Source organism: Callithrix jacchus, chromosome 6, assembly GCF_049354715.1.
Source record: "Callithrix jacchus isolate 240 chromosome 6, calJac240_pri, whole genome shotgun sequence".
Classification (NCBI taxonomy): domain Eukaryota; kingdom Metazoa; phylum Chordata; class Mammalia; order Primates; family Cebidae; genus Callithrix; species Callithrix jacchus.
Genome location: NC_133507.1, coordinates 5109280 through 5130091, shown reverse-complemented (window position 1 = coordinate 5130091; position 20812 = coordinate 5109280). Strand labels below are relative to the sequence as shown.

At 39.5% G+C, this 20812-nt stretch overlaps 1 protein-coding gene across 1 annotated transcript in view; it reads left to right on the top strand.

The window, feature by feature from the left end:
- The window catches only part of LOC144576818 (uncharacterized), a 243737-nt gene that overhangs the window by 197980 nt on the left and 24945 nt on the right, over positions 1–20812 (top strand). The window contains exon 15 of the mRNA XM_078329133.1: positions 1297–1436. The gene's annotated coding sequence lies outside the window, so the exon portion shown is untranslated. The remainder of the gene's footprint in view (positions 1–1296; positions 1437–20812) is intronic.

The window sequence follows — 20812 nt, the reverse complement described above, 5'->3', positions numbered from 1 at the left end:
ATGATTATACTGGATTATGGAGTTGGGGGAGAAGGAAGTTGTCATTTTTATCACATCGTATCAAAGGTAGATACCAACACACCTCTTCTGTGTTGATAATAATTTGAGCACCTAGAGAAGAGAGATTTGTCAGATTTCCCCACTGTAAAATTACTCTCTTTTCACATTTCACTAGTTTACTTTTTGAAAACATGTCACTATACTTTCTTGAGGAGTGTTTCGTATTAGGTTGGTGCAAAAGTAAATGTGGTTTCAGACCATGAATTTTAAATCATTATAACTAGGCTCAAACACAGCCTTATTAATCAAAATAGAAACCATTACAATCAACACTGTTTTTTGAGACAAGGTCTTGCCTTGTCACCCAAGTTAGAGTACAGTGGCACAATCCTGGCTCACTACAACCTCCGCCTCCTGGGTTCAAGCGATTCTCCTGCCTCAGTCTCCCACGTAGCTGGGATCACAGGCATGTGCCACCGTGCCCAGCTAATTTTTGTATTTTTAGTAGAGGCAGGTTTTTGCCATGTTGGTCAGGCTAGTATCGAACTCTGGACCTCAGGTGATCCACCAGCCTCAGCTGTCCGAAGTGCTGGGATCACAGGCATGAGCCACCATGCCCTGCCAACACACTTTTATTGAATGAGAAATAAGTTTTATTCCTGTAGCTTAAAAAGTCCTGCTTCAGGATGTGATGAACTATTGGAAAGCACTCTCTGTACCCTGCTGGTTGTGGAAGAAAAATTTGTCGAGATGCTTGAAGAAGTGGTAGTTGGTTCGTCAGGTGAATATGGCATATGAGGCAAAAGTTCATCGTAGCCCGATTCATTCAACTTTTGAAGCGTTGGTTGTGCGATATGTAGTCAGGCAGGCATTGTCAAAGAGAAGAATTGGGCCCTCTCTGTTGACCAGTGCCAGCTTCAGGCATTGCAGTTTTCAGTGCATCTCATCAATTTGCTGAGCATATGTCTCATATGCAATCGTTTGGCCAGGATTCAGAAACCTGTGTTGGATCAGACCAGCAGCAGACCACCAGACAGTGACTATGACTATCTTTGGTGCAAGTTTGGCTTTGGGAAGTACTTTGGAGCTTCTTCATTTAACCACCGAGCTGGTAGTCATCACTTGTTGTATAAAATCCACTCGTGCCCCACGTCACAATCCAATCAAGAAGTGATTCATTGTTGTTGCTTAGAATAAGGGAAGATGACACTTCAAAATGATGATTTTTTTTTAACTTTCACTCAGTTCATAAGGCACCCACTTACTGAGCTTTTTCACCTTTCCAATTTGCTTCAGATGCTGGATGACCGTAGAATAGTCTACACTGAGTCCTTCAGCAACTTTGTATAGTTAGTTGTAAGAATCAGCTTCAGCGATTGCTCTCAACTGGTCCTTCTCAACTTCCAGTGGCTGGAGACTATACTCCTCATCTCCAGGTATCTCATCTCCTTTGCGAATCTTCTTGAACTAACACTGCACTGTACATTTGTTAGCAGTTTCTGGGCCAAATGCATTGTTGATGTTGCAAGTTCTCTCTGCTGTTTTACAACCCATTTTGAACTCAAATAAGAATTCAAAACATCATTTCCATAGTTTAAAAGAAACATAAAATAAACAGCAAGTAAGAAGTCATTAGCCAAAAAAAGCATTAAAATGATGTGTAACATAACTACATCCATTTAAGAATGTATTCCAGCATCAAATGGCAAATTCCAACAATGCAAAAACCTCAATTACTTTTGCATTCACCTAATTAGTCCTCATTGTGGAGATCTTCCACTGCCTTGGTTAGCTGTACTGCTAGGGATTTTATTCTTTCTGTGGCGATCGTGAATGATATTGCATTCTTGATTCGCTCTCAGCTTGAATGACGGTGGTATATAAAAATGCTACTGATTTTGTATACTGAAACTTTGCTGAAGTTGTTTATCAGATCAAAGAGATTTTTGGCAGAGACTATGGGGTTTGCTAGGTGTAGATTCTCATTGTTTGCAAGCAGGGATATTTTGATTTCCTCTCTTCCTATTTTGATGCCTTTTATTTCTTTCTTTTGCTTGATTGCTCTGGCTGGGACTTTCAGTACTTTGTTGAATACAAGTGGTAAGAGAGGGCAAATATCATATGTTCTCACTTATAATCAGCATCGAAACTTTGAGTACACATGGACACAAAGAAGGGGACAATGAACACTGGACTCTACCTGAGGGTGGAGGGTAGGAGGCGGGTGAGGACCAAAAAACCACCTATCAGGACATGTGTTTATTACCTGGCTGACAAAATAATCTGTGCACTAAACCCTGGTAACACGTAGTTTACCTACAGGTAAATGTTACCTATAGTAAGGCACATCTGCACATGTATCCCTGAACCTAAAATCAAAGTGAAAAATGAAAACACGTTTCTATACATAGCACTATACATAGAGGGTATTCATGCTCCATCTTCTTATGAAAAGAGGATCTGAAAATGTCATTGGAACTTCTTCCACAGGAGCAATGTGCCTGTTTTCCATCATTTATTTCATATCGATCCAATCATTTATTTGTGTCATCGGAAATATTGTATGGAATTGTGGCTATTTAGTTTACACTGTTTTATAATTATTTATTCTATTGCCCAAACTGTTTCAGTGTTGGCCACTAGGAGGTCTCTCAGTTGGCTCCTGTATCTTTTTTTTTTTGAGACGGAGTTTCGCTCTTGTTACCCAGGCTGGAGTGCAATGGCGCGATCTCGGCTCACTGCAACCTCCGCCTCCTGGGTTCAGACGATTCTCCTGCCTCAGCCTCCTGAGTAGCTGGGATTACAGACACGCACCACCATGCCCAGCTAATTTTTGTATATTTAGTAGAGACGGGGTTTCACCATGTTGACCAGGATGGTCTCGATCTCTTGACTTGGTGATCCACCCGCCTTGGCCTCCCAAAGTGCTGGGATTATAGGTGTGAGCCACCGTGCCCGGCCGGCTCCTGTATCATTTTTAAATACCCACATCATTGTGGTCTGATTTAGATTATTTCTTTGGCTGTTTGTGTTGTTTCACATTTTCTTACTTTCAGACACTACAAGATGATCCAGGCAAATTGTCTTTATTTCATGCCCAAGCCAAGTAGCCACTATTTCTTCAAGGAGTCCTAGTTTCTCTACAAATTGAATTAGAAATGAAGATTGGGTACCAGATCTACTCATTGCTATAGGGGCATCTGTTGATTTGGGGCCTTGTTAGCTGACACAACAAATAAATATATCTGTGTATACTACCACACACATATAAATGTATCTATAAATATTTCCTCATGTGTTCATATGTATCTTTATTAAGTTAAATATGAATTCCCCTAATGTCTCTGATACCACCAGTCTAATCCAGCATGAGTCAGTCTCCGCATTCCTTCTACTTCTACGTAATCTCTCATTCTAACTGTGAGAAATTTGGCCTCCTTTACTTAGTAATTGAGTTCCAAATTACATGTGCAGTGGCTTCAGAATAGTTTATCTATACCCCTATGGAGAACAACATTACCAACTAAAGTACAGTGCTCATCGACACTCCTTTGGCTTTTAGGCTCAGAATTTCCACTTATTTCCTCAGTTACTTAGGTAAGCTCCTTTCCCGACCTACTCCCTTCAATGACATTATTTGATACATTTGTTATACATTAATCTTATTTTGTCTGCATTTCTCCATGGGATCCTCCAGCCTATGAACTAGATTTTTAATTTTCAAACATTTAAGTTCGTTCTTTGAGTTATAAGGTTCTAAAGGGCTTCAAAAAACAGTATGATATACCCACCATTACCATATCCTTCAGATGAAGTGTATGGTGGTTTATATGTCCACTTCCTTAAGAATGAATGGCGTTGGCCGGGTGCGATGGTTCACGCCTGTAATCCCAGCACTTTGGGAGGCCAAGGCGGGTAGATTACGAAGTCAAGAGATCGAGACCATCCTGGTCAACATGGTGAAACCCCGTCTCTACTAAAAATACAAAAAATTAGCCGGGCATGGTGGCACGTGCCTGTAATCCCAGCTACTCAGGAGGCTGAGGCAGGAGAATTGCCTGAACCCAGGAGGCGGAAGTTGCGGTGAGCCGAGATCACGCCATTGCACTCCAGCCTGGGTAACAAGAGCAAAACTTTGTCTCAAAAAAAAAAAAAGAATGAATGAATGGTGTTGAAAATCATTTCATGTACTTACTGGAGTTTGTATTGCTTCTTTGGAGAAACATTACACAATTTACCAATTTTTAATTTTTTAATTTTATGGGTACATAGGTGTACATACTAATGGGGCACCTGAAATGTTTTGGTACAGGTATGCAATGTGAAATAATCATATCATGGAGAATGGGGTATATCCATCCCCTCAAGCATTTATCCTTTGTGTTACAAACAATTCAGTTACACTCAGTTATTTTTACATGCACAATTAAGTTGTTATTGACTATATTCAATATTATGCTATCAAATACTAGATCTTATCCATTGTTTCAACTTTTTATGCCCATTAACTATCCCACCTCCCTTCTAGCCCCCCGACTGCCCTTCTCAGCCTCTGATAACTAACCAGTGTTCTACTCTCTATGTCCATGAGTTCAATTGTCTTATTTTTAGCTTCCATAAATGAGTAAGAACATGCAAATTTGCCTTTCTGTGCCTGGCTTATTCCACTTAATGCAACTATCTTCAGTTCCTTCTATATTGCTGCAAATAATGGGATCTCACCGTTTTTTATGACTGAATAGTAGGCCGTTGTGTATATGTACCACATTTTCTTTTTCCATTTATCTGTTTATGGGTGCTTAAGTTCTGTTCATTTATTGATAGAAATCTTCAATTTGCCCATTTTTAAAGGAGATATTTGTCTTTTTTGTTTTGAGCAGTAAGAATTTTTTATATATTCTGAACAATAGATTCTTACCACCTATGTGATTGGGAACATGTTCTTCCTTTCTGGGGGTTGTCTTTTTGGGGGTTCAGTATCATGAGCACAAATGGGAAAGACTTGCCTCCATGATTCAATTACCTCTCACCAGGTCCCTCCCACAACATATGGGAATTCCAGATGAGATTTGAGTAGGGACACAGCCAAACTGTATCAGTATTCATAATTATATTTTCAATAATTTTTTGATTATTTTCATTTTTTGGCATCACTATCTAATAATTGAATAGGCTATCAATTTGACTCTGAAACACAGATCTTACTTATTCTCTGTTTTAATGTTTTCCAGAAGTTCTGACTAAAACATTTCTGGGTTAGAAGGAGGGCAATTGAGACTTTTCTGAGAGCCACAGGTAAAATTTTCTGTCTCATGCTTAAAGGGACTGTGGATATTTTCATATAATGGAGGTTCTCATTGTGAAAGGTTCAGAAAGGCATTGATTTATGTGGACAGAATATGAGACTGCAATTTTGAATGCAGAGACTAGCCACTTGTTTACTGTACAAGTGTGAGCATTATTTCATTGTTTGATTTTTCTCCGTGCTCAAAAGCTATTGGTATTTGCTGGAATCTTTGACTCCTTACCCCCTTTTTTAAAATAAATGTCTGCATGACATTTCCTTGTAAAGACTGACCATAACATAGATATATATTCTTTTTGTTTACTATTTGAAGAGCAATTACTAAAACTTTTCTCAGTTTTTAGTGAAATAAAAAATGCCACTCAGAAAAATATGTATGTACATGTGCTAGAGATAGCAGGTATTTTTGTAATATTGGCTTGTAGAAATAGAATTGCAATCTTTCATTTAGTTTTTGTTATCATCTAGCATAATATTTTTTAAAAGAAGATCATGTTAAGATTTTTCCAGATTATATATATTTTTTTTTTGAGACAGAGTTTCGCTCTTATTACCCAGGCTGGAGTGCAATGGCGCAATCTCAGCTCACCGCAACCTCTGCCTCCTGGGTTCAGGCAATTCTCCTGCCTCAGCCTCCTGAGTAGCTGGAATTACAGGCACACGCCACCATGCCCAGCTAATTTTCTTTTTGTATTTTTAGTAGAGACGGGGTTTCACCATGTTGACCAGGATGGTCTCGATCTCTTGACCTCATGATCCACCCGCCTCGGCCTCCCAAAGTGCTGGGATTACAGTCCAGGTTATAATTTTGATGGAATTAGTCAATAATTTACCTAACTTTTTATTATTTAGCTGATCCAGTGATGTCCATTGTTTTAGGCTGAACCTTTGGCATATTTCTTACATAGTTATATGTGAATAAAAGGCTGAGTGTTGACCAGGCATGGTGGCCAACACCTCTAATCCCAGCAATTTGGGAGGCTGAGGTGGGTGGATCATGAGGTCAGGAGATGGAGACCATCCTGGCCAACATGGTGAAATCCCGTTTCTACTAAAAATACAAAAATTTGCTGGGTGTGGTGGTGCACACCTATAGTCCCAGCTACTTGGGAGGCTTAGACAAGAGAATCCCTTCAACCTGGGAGGCAGAGGTTGCAGTGAGCCAAGATCGTGCCATTGCATTCCAGCCTGGGCAATAGAGCAAGACTCTGTCTTGTCTCAAAAAAAAAGAAGGTTGAGTGTCCTGGTTACTGATGGGATTCTCCAAACTAAATGAACGCTAATTTTCTCATCTGAAATCACCAAAAGACACAAAAGCAAGTACAGGACAGAATTCAAGACTCTAACAAATAGACTAAGACTAAGTTAGGGCCTGCAATGTGGAGGGCCCTAACACCATATTATTTTCTCGAGAGGAACACATTCCCTGTGACTTAAACATTCATACAAGGTAAGTCCAGCCTGGGTACAGGTGACACAAGCAAGACGTTGGGTGACAGAGCTACCATAAAAATGTTTAATGATCACCATTCTAAGATACAATGCAATACATATGACTACCTAATACATATGTTGCATTTTTAAAAATTATATATTCGGTAGTTTTATATATATACATATGTGTGTGTGTGTGTGTATTCAATTGCTACCTAAAACGTGTATGTGTATGTGTGTTATTTATGTATGTAAACTTGGCCAGATATGGTGGCTCATGCCTGTAATCGCAGCATTTTGTGAGGCCGAGGCAGGTGGATAATTTGAGATCAAGAGCTTCAGACCAGACTGGCCAACATGTGAAACCCCAACTCTACCACAAATAGGAAAATTAGCCAGGCATGGTGGTGGGTGCCTCTAATCACAGCTACTCAGGAAGCCGAGATAGAAGAATTGCTTGAACCTAGGAGGCAGAGGTTATAGTGAGACGAGATGGTGCCACTGTACTCCAGCCTGGGCTACAGAGCAAGACTCTGTCTCAGAAATAATATTAATAATAAAATAAAAAATAAAGTCAACAAAAGTACGAGTCTAGGTTCAGGAACAACTCGAAAGATAATTTTTAAAAACGAGTGCAGAAATTATTGGGGTGGAACCTGGATCTCATTTCTTGACTTTGCAGCTTGTTTCTTGACAGAGCAGCTGTAGTGAAAACCTTTCACTATAGAGAAAACTTTCCCTTTGTTCTCTGAAGATTCACTGAAAAATCAGTGGCAAAAGGCAGATTAATAGGAGAAAAGGCATGAATAGCACAGCAAATCTCAGATTGAATACCCAATAACCCAGTGTGTTACACAGTGTACTACAGAAGCTTACATACCCTTTTCATAAAGGAGGGAGATTAGGAACGTAGGCAAGATTCTGGGGGGCATTCAATCATTAGGGAGGATGAATGGATCCTGGAGGTGGGAGGCAGACATTAGGGGAAGCTTAGGGTCAGACCTGCACAGGAACAAAGGTTATCTTATTATGCAGATAGTGTCTCCCTGGTAATCTCTTGGAGCTGCTCTCAAAAGAATAGATAAGTCTGTCCAGGCGTGGTGAGGACTCCCAGTCTTTTCTATGCTAAATGACCTTTCCTAGTTCTTGGATGAGATCCCTAGGGAGCGGTTTTAATACAATTACATTTCTTTCAGAAAGAAACTTTCTTGGTCAGATAAGCAAATTTCATATACAGCCCCTCTCTACCCGTGGAGATGGGAAGAAGGCAGAATTACAGGGACCTTGTTTCTGAGGCAGCTTCTAAGGCCTCTCAGCATATCAAAGCACAAGTCTTTGGGGATATCACTCTGAGTTCTAGCAAAATACACTGACCTGTGTACTAAAAATGGAGCTTACAGTACAGACAGATAATCTATCCTTAATAACAAAATTTTCAACTTTATGTGGCTTACCACATGTACAGTATGAAAATATGTCATTGGGCCAGGCACAGTGGCTCACACCTATAATCCCAGCACTTTGGGAGGCCGAGGTGGGTGGATCACGAGGTCAAGAGATCGAGACCATCCTGGTCAACATGGTGAAACCCGATCTCTACTAAAAATACAAAAATTATCTGGGCATGGTGTCCCAGCTACTTCGGAGGCTGAGGTAGGAGAATTGCTTGAACTCAGGAGGCGGAGGTTGTGGTGAGCCGAGATTTCACCATTGCACTCCAGCCTGGGTAACAAGAGCAAAACTCTGTCTCAAAAAAAGAAAATATGTCATTTATATTCAAAGCATCAAATAAAACCGTTTTTTTTATTTCTTTTTATATGTGAATTTATGAATTTAGGCTTACCAAAATACAATTACTGACTAGCAAATGTGCATTGTCATATTTTGTTTAATCAAATAAATAAGAATTTTAAATTGTCTCATTTCCAAATAAGCAAAATTCAGCTTATTATTGTAGATGTTTTACTTATGAGTTTACTATTTACCCCTGTTACTGTTATTTCTGGCCTTCCTGTGGCAGTATTGCCATCCACTAAAACTGTCCCCATAAAGGAGCATTCTTAGGTTTTTAGAAATACTAAAAATACAAGTCACTCCCCATCTGTTGTCTGTTGTTTCTTCCTCCAAACAAAATCTGCGTGATCCCTGTGATGAATGCTTACATTCATTCTTTTTATTTGCAAATCACTGACTCTTAAATGAGAACTATTAAACCGTAGAACCACTGAGCAAGATGTATAAATTAAAATTATATTATAATAGGAAAGACAGAGAACCTAAGCTTAGTGTATGTTATTAATGAGAGGAAAATACAGAAGACCAACTTGAGTGGTGGGGGTCAGTTTCTAAAGTGAGATGAGGAATATACTGTGTTGACCAGGAGGTTTTTCTCAACTCAAGATGTCATATTCACCAGAAGGGGCAGGAACAAGGCCCAGGCTGCTCAGGACCATCCTTCCGTAACTCAGGAGACTGCATTCTGGGCTCATTCTACAGTTATTCTTGAGAACTTCAGGTGAGAACAGAGGAGAATCCATTGGATTCGCTCTCTGGTAACCTGAGAACTACATCACATTTTAACTTGAGGAAGTCCTGTTGTCCTCTTGTAGTAACCCTCCTCCCACTCATAGCCTTGGAAATTATTGATCATCTTGATCTCAACAGATTTGCCTTTTCCAGAATGTCGTATAAATGAAATCATTTTGTATGTAATAATTTTGGTTTGGTTTTTCTCAATTAGAATAGCACTTTTGAGATGTATCATATTATTTAATATTATCTCTAGGTTTTTTTTATGTCGACTTGCACTCTTTCACTATTCTTTCTTAAATGAAAATACCACAATATGCTCATTATTTTTATGGTTATATATGGAAAACCTAATGGATATTTGAAGAAACAGTCTAAATGGTTTCCAAAATGGCTATGCCATTTCAATTCCCAACAGCAAAATATGAGAATTTCAGTTGCTCCACATCCTCACCAGTATTTGGTACTGACACTACATATGTACAAACATCCATTTACATATATATTTTCAAAAAATTTAAACTATTTAAATTACTCTAGCAGATGTATAGCAGAATCTCATTGTGACTTCAATTTACATCTTTCTTATGACTTTGGCATTGAGCATATTTTGAACTTCTTTGCCATCCATACCTTTTGATTGTTACTGTTTTATTTTATAATGTTTATTCATTTATTATTCTTAAATTCAATTTTATATGTATAATTCTCTATATAAGATCTGTCACAGTTATAAATTGAAAATAATCAGGCCGGGCGCGGTGGCTCACGCCTATAATCCCAGCACTTTGGGAGGCCGAGGTGGGTGGATCACGAGGTCAAGAGATCAAGACCATCCTAGTCAACAAGGTGAAACCCTGTCTCTACTAAAAATACAAAAATTAGCTGGGCATGGTGGTGCGCACCTGTAGTCCCAGCTACTCGGGAGGCTGAGGCAGGAGAATTGCTTTAACCCAGAAGGTGGAGGTTGCGGTGAGCCGAGATCGCGCCATTGCACTCCAGCCTGGGTAACAACAGTGAAACTCCATCTCAAAAAAAAAAAAAGAAAAAGAAAATAATATTTCATGCTGAGCCTCTGGCATCTCCTGCCATTTTCTTAAGTGACATTCAAAAAACAATTATATATATATTACATATATATTTTTTTTTCTTGCGTTTTAGATTTTGGGTACATGTGAAGAACATGCAGGATTGTTGTATAGGTACATACATGGCAATGTGGTTTGGTGCCTTCCTCCCCATCACCTATATCTGGTATTTCTCCTGATATTATCCCTCCCCAACTCCCCACCCCCCGCTATCCCTCCCCTAGTTCCCCCCAACAGATCCCAGTGTGTGATGCTCCCCTCCCTGTGTCCATGTGTTCTCAGTGTTCAACACCTGCCTATGAGTGAGAACATGCAGTGTTTGATTTACTGTTCTTGTGTCAGTTTGCTGAGAATGATGGTTTCCATGTTCATCCATGTCCCTGCAAAACACACAAACTCATCATTTTTTTATGCCTGCATAGTATTCCGTGGTGTATATGTGCCATATTTTCCCTGTCTAGTCTATCATCGATGGGCATTTTGGTTGGTTCCAGGTCTTTGCTTTTGTACAGAGGGTTGCAGTGAACATACGTGTGCATGTGTCTTTATAATAAAACAATATAGTCCTTTGGGTATATACCCAGTAATGGGATTGGTGGGTCAAATGGAATTTCTATTTCTAGGTCCTTGAGGAATCACCACACTGTCTTCCACAATGGTTGAACTAATTTACACTCCCATCAGCAGTGTAAAAGTGTTCCTATTTCTCCACATCCTCCCCAGCATCTCTTGTCTCCAGATTTTTTAATGATTGCCATTCTAACTGGTATAACATTTTTTCTACTTTATAATATTTCCTGTATACAAATTATTTCTGAACCCAAGTTCGCAAAGATTAACTTCTATGATTTCTTCTCTGTCTCTCTGTGTGTGTGTGTGTGTGTGTGTGTGTGTGTGTGTGCGCGCGCGCGCATGTATGTTTGATACAAGGTCTCTCACTCTGTCACCCAGGCAGGAGTGTAGTGGCACAATCTTGGCTTACTGCAACCTCCACCTTCCAGGCTTAAGTGATCCTCCCACCTCAGCCTCCCAAGTAACTGTTAACTACAAGCATGTACCATCATGCCCGGCTATTTTTTTCTGTGTGTTTTCATAGAACCAGGGTCTCATCATGTTGTCTAGGCTGCTCCCAAACTCCTGGCTCAATTTATCCACCCACCTGGGCCTCCCAAGTGCTAGGATTATAGGCATGACCCATTGCACCTATGTTTTTTTAGAAATTTTCTATCTTGAGGTTTTACATTTTAATCTATGATAAATTTCCAATTATTTTTAATGTATACTACAAAATATGGGTGAACATTTTGGTTTTGATTTTTGCTATATGAATATTCAATTGTTCAAGAATCATTTGTTGCAAATTCTGTCCTTTCTCTATTGAATTTCTTTGGCACGAGTCAAAAATGTACCAACCATATATGTATAGGTCTATTTCTGGATGCTAAGCTGTTCCATTTATGTAAATATATATCCTTACACCAAGGCACACTATCTGAACTAATACTGTATTGTATTAAGTTTTGAAATAGGTAATGTGAGGACCCCAACATTGTTCCTCCTTTTCTGAATGTGTTTATTCTACTTTTAATTTCTAATATAAATTTTAGAATATATTTGTTAATTTCTACAAAAAATTCCTAATGGAATGTTGAGGATTTAGTGAATACATAGATTAAAATGTAAGAATCTACCTCTTAATATTGACCTTCCAATTCATGAAATTAGCGTATCACTGTATTTATGTAGATCTTTTCAAACTAATCAGTTTTCTAATTCCTAGAGAACAAATTTTGCCAGATTTATCTCTAAAAATATCATTTTATACTACTTTAAATATATTTTAACTTCAGTGCCCATTTTTTTCATTATCACTGTAAGGAGAGACAGTTGGTTCACCCATGCATTTTTGCAAACTAAGAAAACCTAGTGACAACCATGTGGCATATATATTGCTACAAGTGAGGCATGAACAAATAAACAACATACATACATTTCTCCGAGACATCAGTCAAGTTGATATTCAAACACGTATGCAATAAATATCAGATTAGAGAAGCTGTAGTAGGGAATGTGCATAGTTATACGGAAATCCACAAAATGCATGTGTATACAGCCCTAATTTAAATCGTTATTGAAGGTATCCTGCAGGAAGTAATGTAAGATCGAAAACATGAATAAGTAGCTGAAAAATGATGGAAATTTGAGCTAGGAAAGACAAAAGAAGGATTAGTATTCACGTGGAGACCAGAACATGAATAACATGAATACAAGTCAAAATGTTCTGAGGCATCGCAAGGAGAACAGCAATTTCAGTACACATGAAGGAAGTTAGAAATCTATGTAAGGGCTAGATATTTAAGAAATTATGTGGGGTTGAGTCTCAGCCCCGGCATTGACAAAGAAAGTTATGGGTGATGAAAATAGACAACCTAAAGTCCAGGAAAAGTATGCACACAAAATTTTAGTATTTTCAAGGTAGAAGCTTCTCTTGACTGAGTTGGACCTCCCTGTGAAAGTTACTAAGTCAGAAAAGGAACAGAGAAAACGACATTTCAGTACCGAGCATAGGTTGCTTTCACGCCTTCACCTCTCCTTACTTGCCTTTCAGAAGTACCTGCTACACTATAGTTTTGGGCATAAGGGACCCCTGTGCTCACAGCACGATTTAGCATCAACAGAAAGTGGGGCTGATGGAAACCTTAACAAATTCAGGAGAGGGGGGAAAACAAATACAAAAGAGATGGCAGTCCAGCATCCAGGAACTGCTGTGTTCATTTGAGCAAGAATTTTTTTTTCTACTCATTTAAAACCGGAAACATAATCCCTAATTGCTGCAGGGGTTAGGGATGAAATGCAGCCTGTAACCATTCCCGGTAAAGACTCAGAGAATCCTGGCCCATGCCCCCTTTTCCTGTCATTTAACGCCAAGGGTTAAAGGTCGAAGGGAATCCCATTACGCCAACTGATTTCATTTACAGACAGGGATGTATATATCCGCGAAATCATACTTTGGATGTGACTGCAAAACTAGTTCAGCGGACTCTGCAGTGACACATTAAACTCTGAACTGTGTAACAGCACCCTCCTCTTCGGGAGCACCATAGTTCATAAAACGAATGTTAATTTCTTAGACTAAAGGCCTAACGGGTTATTCTTTCAAATTTCTTCTAATGTGATAGAGATGTCGGGCGTATTCGCTCAAGTCCCCGCGGCGGGGCCGGGGTCCGGATTCTCCGCCGTGCGAGGGGTGCCGCAGAGCGGAGCTCCTCCAGTTTCACAGGGATGCCCGCAAGAAATGCGCCGTTATAGGCGCAGCAAAACAGACCGCCGTGCGCTGTGGGAAGGTCACATGACAGAGGGGGAAGATGGCGGCCGGCGGGAGCTGATACACTCTGCGCCTGCGCGACGCGGGTGGCGTCGAAGGCGCTAGTCTCCCCTCACGGTTTCCGTTTCCGGGTGAGTCTGTTCGGCTTGGCGTCTGCCGGGAGTCCGCTCTCTGCCGCTTGCGCCGCGCAAAGACTTTAACCTGCGTTTTACCCATAAAAATTTTACTCTTTGGGCTTCGTATCATTGTTTTGGTTCTTGCTCTTGTATTAACTTTGTTTTAACCTAGGGTTTGTTTCTTTTTCCAGAAAAATTCCTTGATGTTTCCACAACACCCTCTTTTTATAAATATTGCACAGACCATGATTTTATACCCTTTCTTTTAAATGTTAGTAATTTTAATTTCCCTTGTTGGATTCATCTGAAAAATTGAATTTTTCCCATAATTCTGAACTTACTGTCATTTTTTAGTGAGATACTTCTTTAATCCTCTTCGTATTTCCCAAAGATTCTCGATTGAATCTGTTTGCTTTTCCAACTAAGTACCTATCTTATGAGGGGTATTGTAGGGGCTTCAAGGTCACACTTTTCCCCAATGCCTCTATATCCATTATAAAATGCCATTTTTTATTTTTTTTTGTCATTTTTATTTATTTTTTTCTTCATCAATTAGGAAAGCAATTTTATTTTTTGTTTTTTTTTATTGCATTTTAGGTTTTGGGGTACGTGTGCAGAACATGCAAGATGGTTGCATAGGTACGCACGTGGCAGTGTGTTTTGCTGCCTTCCTCCCCTTCACCCATATTTGACATCTCTCCCCAGGCTATCCCTCCCCAGCTCCCCCCCGTCCCTCCCCTATTCCCCCCAATAGACCCCAGTGTGTAGTACCCCCTTCCCTGTGTCCATGTGTTCTCATTTTTCATCACCCGCCTATTAGTGAGAATATGCGGTATTTTATATTCTGTTCTTGTGTCAGTTTGCTGAGAATGATGTTCTCCAGATTCATCCATGTCACTACAAAGGACACGAACTCATCATTTTTGATTGCTGCATAATATTCCATGGTGTATATGTGCCACATTTTCCCAGTCCAGTCTATCATCAATGGGCATTTGGGTTGGTTCCAGGTCTTTGCTATTGTAAACAGTGCTGCAATGAACATTCGTGTGCATGTGTCCTTATAGTAGAACGATATATAGTCCTTTGGATATATACCCAGTAATGGGATTGCTGGGTCAAATGGAATTTCTATTTCTAAGGCCTTGAGGAATCGCCACACTGTCTTCCACAATGGTTGAACTAATTTACACTCCCACCAACAGTGTAAAAGTGTTCCTATCTCTCCACATCCTCTCCAGCATCTGCTGTCTCCAGATTTTTTAATGATCACCATTCTAACTGGCGTGAGATGGTATCTCAATGTGGTTTTGATTTGCATCTCTCTAATGACCAGTGATGATGAGCATTTTTTCATATGTTTGTTGGCCTCATGTATGTCTTCTTTTGTAAAGTGTCTGTTCATATCCTTTGCCCACTTTTGAATGGGCTTGTTTTTTTCTTGTAAATCTGTTTGAGTTCTTCATAAATTCTGGATATCAGCCCTTTGTCAGATGGGTAAACTGCAAACAGTTTTTCCCATTCTGTTGGTTGCTGATTCACTCTAGTGACTGTTTCTTTTGCCGTGCAGAAGCTGTGGAGTTTCATTAGGTCCCATTTGTCTATTTTGGCTTCTGTTGCCAATGCTTTTGGTGTTTTGGTCATGAAGTCCTTGCCTACTCCTATGTCCTGAATGGTTTTCCCTAGATTTTCTTCTAGGGTTTTTATGGTGCCAGGTCTTCCGTTTAAGTCTTTAATCCATCTGGAGTTAGTTTTAGTGTAATTTAACAAAAAGTTGTACAAGGTTGAAGGAAGTTTCTTAGCTGTATGCTTTTCTCTGTATCCTGACTTCCCTTACTTCATCACCCTGTCCGTCACTTTACAATGATCGTTCAGTCACCAAATTCTTTTACTAATCGGTTTATTAAATTTGTGCCTTCCATTTGAAGAACCAGGGGTTAGTCAAGACCTGGTTTTCCCTCCAACACTGGGAGAGTACAAGATTTGGTTTCCAGTGCCAGAGAGGTGGTCACCCAGAAATAAACAGGACATAGATCAGACAGCCACAAGGGAATCTGCCAATATAAACACGTTTCCTATTAGACAATTGGTTATGCGTCAGACACATGGTTTAGGGCCTCGGCCAGGTAAAAGAAGGATTCTGTGAAAGGTACAGTGTAAACACCCATGTCCAGCTCCCCTTCATCTCTCGTGACTGCAGAGTTGATAGCCATTCGGTACCAGGACCCGGATTTAGCTGGGAGTTCTCAGAATAGGAGGTCAAAATTGGCCTGTGTAAAGTACCTGTAGGAGTCTAAATGAGGGCTCTTGGAAGTCAATGAAACAAAGATTTCAGGTGGATCTAGATGGAAATTATATATATATATATATATATATATATGAAACATATATATATATATCTCAGTTAAACTGCTATGCTTATATAGTCTTATACTTACTGAAAAAGTCTTTCTAAAGCTACAAAGGCCTAGGTTTTGTTCATATGAACTTGAAAGTAATAATGAAATTAATTCATAAATGAACTCACAATTATCTTGAAATTCTAATTGTGATCGTAATTGGATTTTGATTCAGAGTCATGGATGTCTTCACATCACCATGTGTGCCGTGGAGAGAGATAGCAATGAGGCATTCCTTAGTAAATGAGGCTGCACAACTCTGTGATTTCAAACTGTCCTGCTGACACCATTCTGCATGTTTTGCTTCAGATGATGATACAGAAAGAAATAGCAGAAGGTTTCCAAACAAGTTCTTCCATGTGCAGACAATGAAAACTATGTCATGGCTGCAAACAAGCTAAGAGAAATTGTAATAACATTTGAAAGAAAATAATACTAAAAATTGTGAAATATGATAACTCAGAAGGATATGGAAATATTTATCAAGGGAGCCATATTAGTAGAGCTGGATCTTAGCAAACAAGAACATCTTCCTTGATCAATGGTGCAAAACTTTCCAGGAGAGAAGAGGAGCATATGAATTAGAAGTACCATGGTCTATGAGAGGATCTCTACAATGGCTTGAAATTGGGGAGACAGAAGAGTCTGAGGGGGATGGCAGGGTTTACACCTGTTCCAAGAGCAGAAAGGAGAAAAAAAATGTTCATTTTCAAGTTCAAATCCTCTTAATATTGAAAGAGTTAATTGGGGAAAAGGCAAGAATATAGGTAAAGAGTTTGAGAGATTTGCTCATATGTAAAATTCAATATAAAAAATAAACTGTTTTGCTCTTTGGCCACTACATATGTTGGGTTCACAGGGGAAAATATCTTTAAAAGTTATATCCTCTGATATTTCAGTCCAGTGGGAATTCAGAAAACTTAACAAAATATAAACTGTAAGCGGAAGAGTACCCTTGGGGACTGAGAGGACAGGCATCAGACCTGTAATGGGATGGACAAGGAAGGCCTCTAGGATGAGAAACATTGGAGGAGATTCTGAATATTGAGAAACAAGTTTCAAGCAAACAGAGGAGGGGAATTGGAAGAGGAGAAAGTGTTTCCATGGCAGAGGCCAGGGCGTGAGAATGGGGCAGTGGATTTGAAGGAATTCTGGGAGCTACCGTGTGTAAATTATAGACGTAAAAAGGGAAGACCGTCGTGGGACTGGGTGTTAATCCAATGGAGATGTTTCTCCATGAATGTATACTTGTTCACATGTCTGAGCCTAGTCCACATGTCTCCTTATATTCTTTGATATTCTACAAGTCTCATAATTGTTTTCAATGTCTCAGAGCACAACATGCATTGCAGATCCAGAAAAATATGCAAGGACTGGGAGAAAGCAATGTGTGTTATTTCACTCAGGTAACATCCCGTCACCTTTGTAATAGTCTACTGTTTCAAGCATGTCATATATCCTGTCCACTGTCAGGCTTGGAGGATTATACTACAAGGTTTTGTAAAACAACAGGTAGGGTTCAGTGAGCACCAGCTTACGGTCTGCCTGTCACATCAGGTCTTTTCCAGTCTGCAGTAGCTTCTTAGTCTCTTTTGCATGACTTTTCCCCCTGTTGAAAAGAACAGGTCAGGCATTTTATAGGGTGTCCCACAATCTGGATTTGTCTGTCATGTCTTCTCATGATTAGACTGTGGGCATGGGTAAATTAAATATGTCTAAGTTTGATGACAAGAAAAACTGTGCATTATATTATTAAGTCAGGTAAGGCTAGGCGTAGTGGTTCATGCCTGTAATCCCAATCCTTTGGCAGGCTGAGGCAGGAGAATTGCTTAAGAACAGGAGTTCAAGATCACTCTGGGCAACATGGTGAGACCCCATCTCTACAATAAGTTTTTAAAATTAGCCAGGCTTGGTGGTGCTTACCTGTAGTCCTAGCTACCCAGGAGACTGAGGCAGGAGGATTGCTTGAGCCCAGGAAGTCAAGCCTGCAGTGGGCCATGTTCATGCCATTGCACTACAGCCTGGAAAACAGAATGAGACCGTATCTCTTTTTGGGGGGGTTGGGGGGTGGGGGAGGGTCTCACTCTGTTGCCTAGACTGGAGTGCAGTGGCGTGATCTTGGCTCACCGCAACCTCTGCCTGCTGGGTTCAAGTGATTCTCCTATCACAGCCTTCCGAGTAGCTGCGATTACAGGCACATGCCACTATTGCCTGGCTAATTTTTGAATTTTTAGTAGAGACGGAGTTTCACCATGTTGGCCAGGCTGAGAGACCCTATCTCAAAAAAGAAAAAAAAAAGAAAGGCAAACTTAGAAAAAATAAGGAAAAAAAGGAAATGTCAGTTAGTAAACTTAGAATACTGGTAAATTTCACAGGGCTAGGCAGTGGATTGAATTGGAGAATTGCATACATGGGCAATATTGGTAATGTTCTATTTATTAAATTAGGAAGTGACTTTTAAAAATATTAACTTTTCTATTAAATATTTTAGGCCTGGCGCGGTGGCTCATGCCTATAATCCCAGCGCTTTGGGAGGCCGAGGCGGGTGGATCATGAGGTCAAGGGATTGAGACCATCCTGGTCAACATGGTGAGACCTCGTCTCTACTAAAAATACAAAAATTAGCTAGGCATGGTTGTGCGCACCTGTAGTCCCAGCTACTCGGGAGGCTGAGGCAGGAGAATTGCTTGAACTCAGAAGGCGGAGGTTGCAGTGAGCCGAGATCGTGCCATTGCACTCCAGCCTGGGTAACAACAGCAAAACTCCATCTCAAAAAAAAAATATATATATATATATTTTTAAATACTTTTATATCCATTTACAGAACAGTTACAGGTACAGTACAGATGATTTATATGTACCCCAAACAGTTTTCTTATTAATATCTTAAGTTAGTGTTGCATATTTGTCAAAATTAGCAAAGAAGTATTATACATTATAATTCAATAAAATCCACACTTTTGTTCAGATTTCTTAGTTTTCTTTAACTGTCCATTTTATGTTCTAGGATTTCATCCAGGACGTCATATATTCTTAGAATACATTTGCTTTTACAGTTTCTTAGACCGTTCTTACTTTTGAGGACATTGACATCTCTCCTATGGGATTTCACTGATGTTTTTCTCATGTTTTGACTGGAGTTGTGGGTTTTAGGGAAGAAGATTACAGACAGAACATGCCATTCACATCACATCATTTCAAGGGCACACACTATCAACATGCTTGTTACTGTTGATATTATCTTGCTAATTTCCATGAGATAATTTAGGTCAGCTATCTCGATTTCTTCAGGGAATCTTAATTCTTTATATTGGTGAATAATAAGGTAATTTTTGTTCCCATTTCCATGTTGCTCTTTTTAAAAAGAAGTCACCATGCCCAGCACATATTTAAGAATTGGAAAAACATGCTCCACCTCCTGCTAGGCAGAGCTTCTGCAATGTCATTTGGATTTCTTTACCATGGACAATTTATCTATTCTGCTCTATGCATTATTTATATTTATTTATTTACTATATCATATAAAAATTCATGAAATCACAAATATTTACTTCAAAGTATAATTACTAGTTTATTTATTTTGTTCTTCCAATTATTCTAGAGTTTGTCATGTAAGGTCTTTTAGATGGCTTTTTTTTTTGAGACAGAGTTTTGCTCTTGTTACCCAGGCTGGAGTGCAATAGTGCAATCTCGGCTCACCGCAACCTCCACCTCCTGGGTTCAGGCAATTCTCCTGCCTCAGCCTCCCGAGTAGCTGGGATTACAGGCACGAGCCACTATGCCCAGCTAATTTTTGTATTTTTAGTAGAGACGGGGTTTCACCATGTTGACCAGGATGGTCTCGATCTCTTGACCTCGTGACCCACCTGCCTCAGCCTCCCAAAGTGCTGGGATTACAGGCGTGAGCCACCGCGCCCGGCCCTAGGTGGCTCTTACGGCATTTTGACACACCCATGTCATTGCAGTTTGATTTGTTTTGTTTTTTGTTGTTTTATTGCTTTGTTCATTGTGTTATTGTTTAGCATTTTATTACTTCTGGCACTACAAGATGCTCCAGGTTAATTGTGTTGATTCCGTACCCAAGCCTAATGTTCACGTTTCTTCAAGGAATTTTTCTTTTTATCGATGTCTAGTATTAGCAGCAATGATCTGGGCAGTGGGTGCACACATTACTACTAGGTGATCTGTTGATTCTGGGCCTTGCCAGCTGACAGAAATGTATGTGTGCATATTAACTCCACAGAACAACATATGTAAAAATATATCTACATTTATCTATGTATAGCTATAGAAATTTAAGCATGAATTCCAACTAATAGTTCCAGCATCTTGTATTATAATCCAGTACCACATGAATGCATCTGCCCATTTTTACTACTTGCATGGAACCTCTCATTCTAACAATGAGAAAATTGACCTCCTTTATGAATACGTTGAATCCCAAAATATTTGCAGACTGGTAACAGAGTTGGTCATTCATACTCCCATAGGAAAGAACGTTATTAATTGAAGTGTTCAATTATATTATTTTACCTACATTTCTCAATGGAATGCCCTATTAAATAATGTCTTAACTTGTATGCATTTTTATGCACTCTTTGTGATATAAAGTTCTG